At 42.0% G+C, this 6,863-nt stretch overlaps 1 non-coding gene across 1 annotated transcript; it reads left to right on the top strand.

Annotated features, from left to right (window-relative positions):
• The first annotated feature begins 324 nt into the window (after positions 1–324).
• TRNAG-CCC (transfer RNA glycine (anticodon CCC)) lies at positions 325–397 on the top strand. The gene has a single exon. It is a non-coding gene; the product is annotated as a tRNA-Gly (tRNA).
• The last annotated feature ends 6,466 nt before the right edge of the window (positions 398–6,863 follow it).

The raw sequence follows: 6,863 nt of genomic DNA on the forward strand, positions 1-6,863 counted from the left end.
CCACCTGGGAAGCCCCATGCCATAATATACTTCTCCTTAATCTCTATATGCCCTGCTAGTTTTGAAAGTTAATCAAATATTTTCCATGTTCAGATAGGATAAGAAGGATTTAAAATGCTAAAATCTATATTCTCAGAACATTGATCAATATTAATCATTCTGTAATGCTTCCATTTTTACATTCACTTCTTCCACTTTTGACAACAGGGATGGACCTTGAAGGCATTATGCTAAGTGAAATAAATCAGACAGAAAAAGACATATACTGTATGATCTCATTTATATGTAGTATCTTTAAAGAAAAAAAAGTAAAACTTTGGGACTTCCCTGGTGGTCCAGTGGCTAAGACTCTGGGCTCCCAATGCAGGGGGCCCAGGTTCGATCCCTGGTCAGGGAACTAGATCCCACATGCTACAACAAAGATCATACATGTGGCAATGAAGATCTCCAGTGTCACAACTAAGACATGGTGCAGCCAAATAAATTTTTTTAAAAGCCAAACTTTGAAACAGTAAAATGGTGATTGCCAAGAGCTGGGGGATGAGGGAAATGGGGAGATGTTGGTCACAGGGTACAAGCTTATAGTTATAAAATAAATAAGTTCTGAGACTCTAAGGCACAGCATGGTGACAACAATTAGCATATAATGCATTATATACTTAAAAGTTGCTAAGACTGTAGATCTTAAAAATGTTCTCACCATACACCAAAAAAATGTAATTATGTGAGGTGACGTGAGGTGATGAACAGGTTAACTAACATTAATGTGGCGATCATTTCACAATATATACATATATCCGATCATCATGCTGTATATCTTAGATTCACACAATGTTCTAGGTCAATTAAATTGCAATAAAGCTGGGAAAAAATAAAACGACTATGTGTTCTACAGCACACTGTATATAAGATTAGCACACAACAATCAATTGCATTTATATATGCTAGCAGTGAACACTGGAAATCAAAATTAAAACCACAATAACATTTGCAGTTGCTCCAAAGAAAATAAAATATGCAGGTATTAATCTAACAAAATGTGTACAAGATCTATATGCTGAAATATAAAAAGCATTGATATACGAAATTGAGAAAGACCTACAGAAATGGAGAAACATATTGCATTCATGGATTGGAAGACAAGACACATGAAAGCTGTCAGTTCTTCCTAAACTGATCTATAGGTTTAATGCAATTCCTAGCCAAATCTGAGAAAGGTTTTTTGTAGACATAGATGCTGCTGCTGCTCCTAAGTCCCTTCAGTCGTGTCCTACTCTGTGCGACCCCATAGACGGCAGCCCACCAGGCTCCACCGTCCCTGGGATTCTCCAGGCAAGAACATTGGAGTGGGTTGCCATTTCCTTCTCCATTGCATGAAAGTGAAAAGTGAAAGTGAAGTCGCTCAGTCGTGTCCGACTCTTAGCAACCCCAAGGACTGTAGCCTACCAGGCTCCTCCGTCCACGGGGTTTTCCAGGCAAGAGTACTGGAGTGGGTTGCCATTGCCTTCTCCAAGACATAGATGAGCTTATTCTAAAATTTATACAAAAGGGTATGGGACACAGAATAGTTAATACAATCTTGAAAAGGAAGAATAAAGTGGGAGAACCACTCTACTTGATATTAATCCTACTATATGTCTATAACAATAAAAACTGGATGCTGTTGATAGAGAGATAGACATAGAAATTGATATAAGGAAAGAGACAAACTAGAAACGGACCCATACAATATCCAACTGATGTTTCACCAAGGTGTAAAGGTGGTTCAGTGGAAGGAAGATAGTTATTTTTAAAATGATGCTGGAGCAACTGGACATCCACAGGCAAAAAGTGAACCTCAATCTAAATCTCATGCCTTATATAAAACTTAACTCAATGAATCACAGATTTAAATGTAAAACTTAAGACTATAATAATATAAAATATAGGGGAAAATTGATCTAGGGCTAAACAAAGCATAACTTATATGCAGAGTACATCATGAGAAATGCAAGGCTGGATGAAGCACAAGCTGGAATCAAGAATGCTGGGAGAAATATCAATAACCTCAGATATGCAGATGACACCACCCTTATGGCAGAAAGCAAAGAAGAACTAAAGAGCCTCTTGATGAAAGTGAAAGAGGAGAGTGAAAAAGTTGGCTTAAAACTCAACATTTAGAAAACTAAGATCATGGCATCTGGTCCCATCACTTCATGGTAAATAGATGGGGAAACAGTGGAAAAAGTGACAGACTTTATTTTTTTGGCTCCAAAATCACTGCAGATGGTGACTACACACATGAAATTAAAAGAAACTTGCTCCTTGGAAGAAAAGTTATGACGAACCTAGGCAGCATATTAAAAAGCAGAGACATTACTTTGCCAACAAAGGTCCATCTAGTCAAAACTATGGTTTTTCCAGTAGTCAGGTATGGATGTGAGAGTTGGACTATAAAGAAAGCTGAGCACCAAAGAATTGATGCTTTTGAACTGTGGTGTTGGAGAAGACTCTTGAGAGTCCTTTGGACTGCAAGGAGATCCAACCAGTCCATCCTAAAGGACATCAGTCCTGAATATTCATTGGAAGGAAGGACTGATGTTGAAGCTGAAACTCCAATACTTTGGCCACCTGATGCAAAGAGCTGACTCATTGGAAAAGACCCTGATGCTGGGAAAGATTGAAGGTGGGAGGAGAAGGGGACGACATAGGGTGAGATGGTTGGATGACATCACCAACTCAATGGACACAAGTTGGAGTAAACTCCAGGAGTTGGTGATGGACAGGGAGGCCTAGTGTGCTGCAGTCCATGGATTCGCCAAGAGTTGGACAGGACTGAGCAACTGAACTGAAACAAAGCATTCTTAGACTTACTGTCAGAACACAATCGATAAGAGAAAAAACTGATTAATTGGACCTCATCGAAATTAAAAATGTTTGTTCTATAAACGCTTAGGGGAAGATGATGCAATCTGGGGGAAAATATTTTTAAACCACGTATGCAACAAAGAATCAGTACCTAAATAAAGAACTCTTAAAATTTGACTGTAAGAAACTTCAATTAGAAGATGTCAAGATATATGAAGAAACATTTCACTGAAAAGGATATACAGGTGTTAAATATACACATGAAAAGATGATATCTATCATTAGGCATTGCTGCTGCCGCTGCTGCTATTGCTGCTAAGTCGCTTCAGTCGTGTCCGACTCTGCGTGACCCCATAGAGAGCAGCCCACCAGGCCCTTCTGTCCCTGGGATTCTCCAGGCAAGATTACTGGAGTGGGGTGCCATCACCTTCTCCGTAGGCATTAGGGAAATGCAATTTAAAACCACAATGATATATCACTGTACCCCCATCAGAATGGCTAAAATGAAAAATAATGACGACAACAAATGCTGACAAAGATGCAGAGAAACTGGATTTCTCATTCACTTCTGGTGGGAATATAAATAGTGTAGGCACTCTATAAAAGCATATGGCAGTCCTTACAAAACTAAACATGCACTTGCCATACAATCCAGGAACTACACTGAAAGTGAAAAGTGAAAGTGAAGTCGCTCAGTCATGTCTGACTCTTTGCGACCGCATGGACTGTAGCCTACCAGGCTTCTCAGTCCCTGGGATTTTCCAGGCAGGAGTACTGGAGTGGGTTGCCATTTCCTTCTCCAGGGGATCTTCCTGACCTAGGGATTGAACCGGAGTCTCCCGCATTGCAGGCAGACGCTTTACCCTCTGAGCCACCAGATACCACAGGAACTGCACTATTGGGCATTTATTCAGGGGAAATGAAAATTTAAGTTATGCAAAATCTGTAGACAAATATTCATAGCCCCTTTATTTGTAATTGCCAAAATCTGGAATCAATCCAGATATCCTGCAATACATGAATGGTCAAACAAGCTGTGATACCTCCATACCATGAAATACTACTCAGCAGTAAAAAGAACAAACTCTTGATATTGGAACAACTTTAATAGATCTCTGGAGAATTATGTTGAGTGGAAAAAGCCAACTTCCAAAGGTAACCTATATATGATTCCATGTAATATTGTTAAATGACAAAATTACAGAGATGGAGAACAGTTTAGTGGTTGTCAGGAAGAGAGGGAGAGAAGTTGAGTAACAGTGGAGACCCTTGTGGTGTTGGCACTGTTTAGTATCTTGACTATGGTGGTGATCACATCAACCTACACGTGAGAACATTTCATAGAGCTATACACACAGACAGATGGGTGCATATAGAACTGTTGAAATTGGAATAAGGTGGATAGATGATATTGATGTCTAGCTCCCATTTGTAATATTGTACTATAGATATGCTCTGCCAGGTGGCCCTATGGTAAAGAATCCACCTGCCAATGCAGGAGACATGGGTTCGATTCCTGAGTCAGGAAGATCCCCTGGAGGAGGAAATGGCAACCCACTCCAGTATTCTTGCCTGGGAAATTTCATTGACAGAGGGACCTGGTGAGCTACATACAGTCCATGGGGTCACAAAAGAGTAGGACACAACTTAGTGACTAAACAACAACTATAGATATGCATGATGTTATCATTGGGAGTGAAAGGTATTTGAGATCCCTGTGCTGCTGCTGCTGCTGCTGCTAAGTCGCTTCAGTCGTGTCCGACTCTGTGTGACCCCATAGACGGCAGCCCATCAGGCTCCGCCGTCCCTGGGATTCTCCAGGCAAGAATACTGGAGTGGATTGCCATTTCCTTCTCCAGCGCATGAAAGGGAAAAGTGAAAGTGAAGTCGCTCAGTCGTGTCCGACTCTTAGCGACCCCATGGACTGTAGCCTACCAGGCTCCTCCGTCCATGGGATTTTCCAGGCAAGAGTACTGGAGTGGGGTGCCATTGCCTTCTCCGGAGATCCCTGTGAATTGAATGCAATTACAATTGCATATAAATCTATGATTATCTCAAAGTAAAACTTTTTAAGAATGACTATGAGATGATCTATGCTTGATTCCCCATTTAATAAGTAGAGAAAAATAAAGCATAGAGATAATCATCAGTTTGGCTTGAAAAAGACCTTGTACAAAGTCTAGGTTAGGACCCACGTTGGAGTTCCCAATTCAGAAAGCAAGACTGAAATGAATATAAGGACCACCAGCATTTACATTAATGAAGAACCTTTCAGAGCATTCCAGCACCCCCTTATACAGTTGCCAAGTGTACAAGATATCCTGAGCAAAAACTGCCCAGTTGAAAAGAACCATTTGATCATAATAAATCATTGTAAGCTTTTAAGCTACTAGGTTTGGGGATGGTTTGTTATGGAGTAATCAGAATACTACATCAAGCAAGGGGAGCCAGTGGTTGTAGCCAAATAGATGAGTTTTTAAATCTCAGTGAGTCTACTGATTTTTAATGCTGGGATCTATGCTTGTCCCTGTCTGTTCCCTGACACCCATTTTCCTGAATACTCTCTAAGCACATTGGGAGTGATGATGGGGGTTGGGGGATGCAGATACAAAGGAAATTAAACAACCAGTCCTTGGCCTTGAGGAATTCACTGTAGTGAGACAAAACATCAGTGCCTTAAATGGCATGAGAATGGTTATGAGGCAACAAATCAGCAAGTTCAAACTAATATAGTACAGCACAAATTGAATGCATGTGGTAATGTATGGCTACCTAGGCAGCAGGATGGAGCTAGACATTTTGGGCCCTGAAGGCAACATTTCAGAAAGGGCCAACTTTTCTTTGTTAACACTGAAATAAACATCCCCAGCAATTCAGGGCTAGTTGGATGATATTAATACTTGTGAAGAAAGAAAAAAAAAGAGGTAACTTACAGGGACAATTATTTTTGTTTTCATTCTCCTTTGTTCTCTCTTGGTGATATACGATATGGTTTTGGCAAGCACATTTGCTCTGAGCATCAGTTTCCTCATCTATAGACTGGCGATAACAGCCAGAGAGCAGTGAGTGGGTTGAAAGTCAGGAAATCTTAACTGGAAGGTCAAATCTATCTAGCCTGGCCTTCGATACATCACTTCTCCCACTCCCTCCTCCCTCAGTTTCTTCTGTGACAGGAAGAGGTTGAGATGAATGGTCCAGAAGTTCCTCACCAACTCCAACACTTGAGGCCACGACAGATCATTCGGTTTGTTGTGAGAATTTAAAAAGTAATGATGATGCATAGGAAAGTACTCTGTAAGCCATAAAGTGGCATGTTGATGTTAAGAGTATCAGTATAAGGCAGTTCCACCTTGAAAAAATCCTGCAGCTCTCGTTTAAATTTAGGAGCTTAAAATATAAATGGGCACCACTTTCGGGCCCTTAGAGGATTCTGATAATTTGTAATTCTTGCTCATGGAATAAACTCAAATTTGGACTAGTCCATCTCAGGTTCACCAAGGGATCAGCAGTGATATGGGGATTTCACCGATGGGTTCTTGGTGAGCCACTCCCAAGTTTTCTTCAAGACACCTAACAGTTACTGGAAACCCTTTCCCTGGAGCTTAGGAACCCTCTTGGTGGACGAAAGCAGATTTCTAAGTCGTCCCCTGTCCCTCCACAGACACACACTCATCGCCATCCTGCCTGAAGGGCACCAACGTTTTGTCACTTTACTAGCCGCGATGTGGATTTGGGATACACCCCGAAATGATCAGCAGCCTGCTATAAGGCATCATTTTGAGGCCAATTCATCCCGCGTCCCGCGCGCCGGCTGGGGACCAGACCAGGTGCACGCAGAGCGGCCGGGGTGCAGGAAGAGAGGGGGCTGAGGGCTTCCAGCAGGGAAGTCGGAGGGTAGCCGGGGTCATCAGGCCGTGAGGGAGCGGCGGGGAGCTCCTAGGCGCCTCCAGCGCGGAGCGGGAGGAGGGGCCGGAGGAGACGTGCGGTCCCTTTAAGACCCCAACGCTCGCTTAGCC

Source organism: Giraffa tippelskirchi, chromosome X, assembly GCF_054371585.1.
Source record: "Giraffa tippelskirchi isolate mGirTip1 chromosome X, T2T-mGirTip1v1.2.pri, whole genome shotgun sequence".
Lineage (NCBI taxonomy): Eukaryota > Metazoa > Chordata > Mammalia > Artiodactyla > Giraffidae > Giraffa > Giraffa tippelskirchi.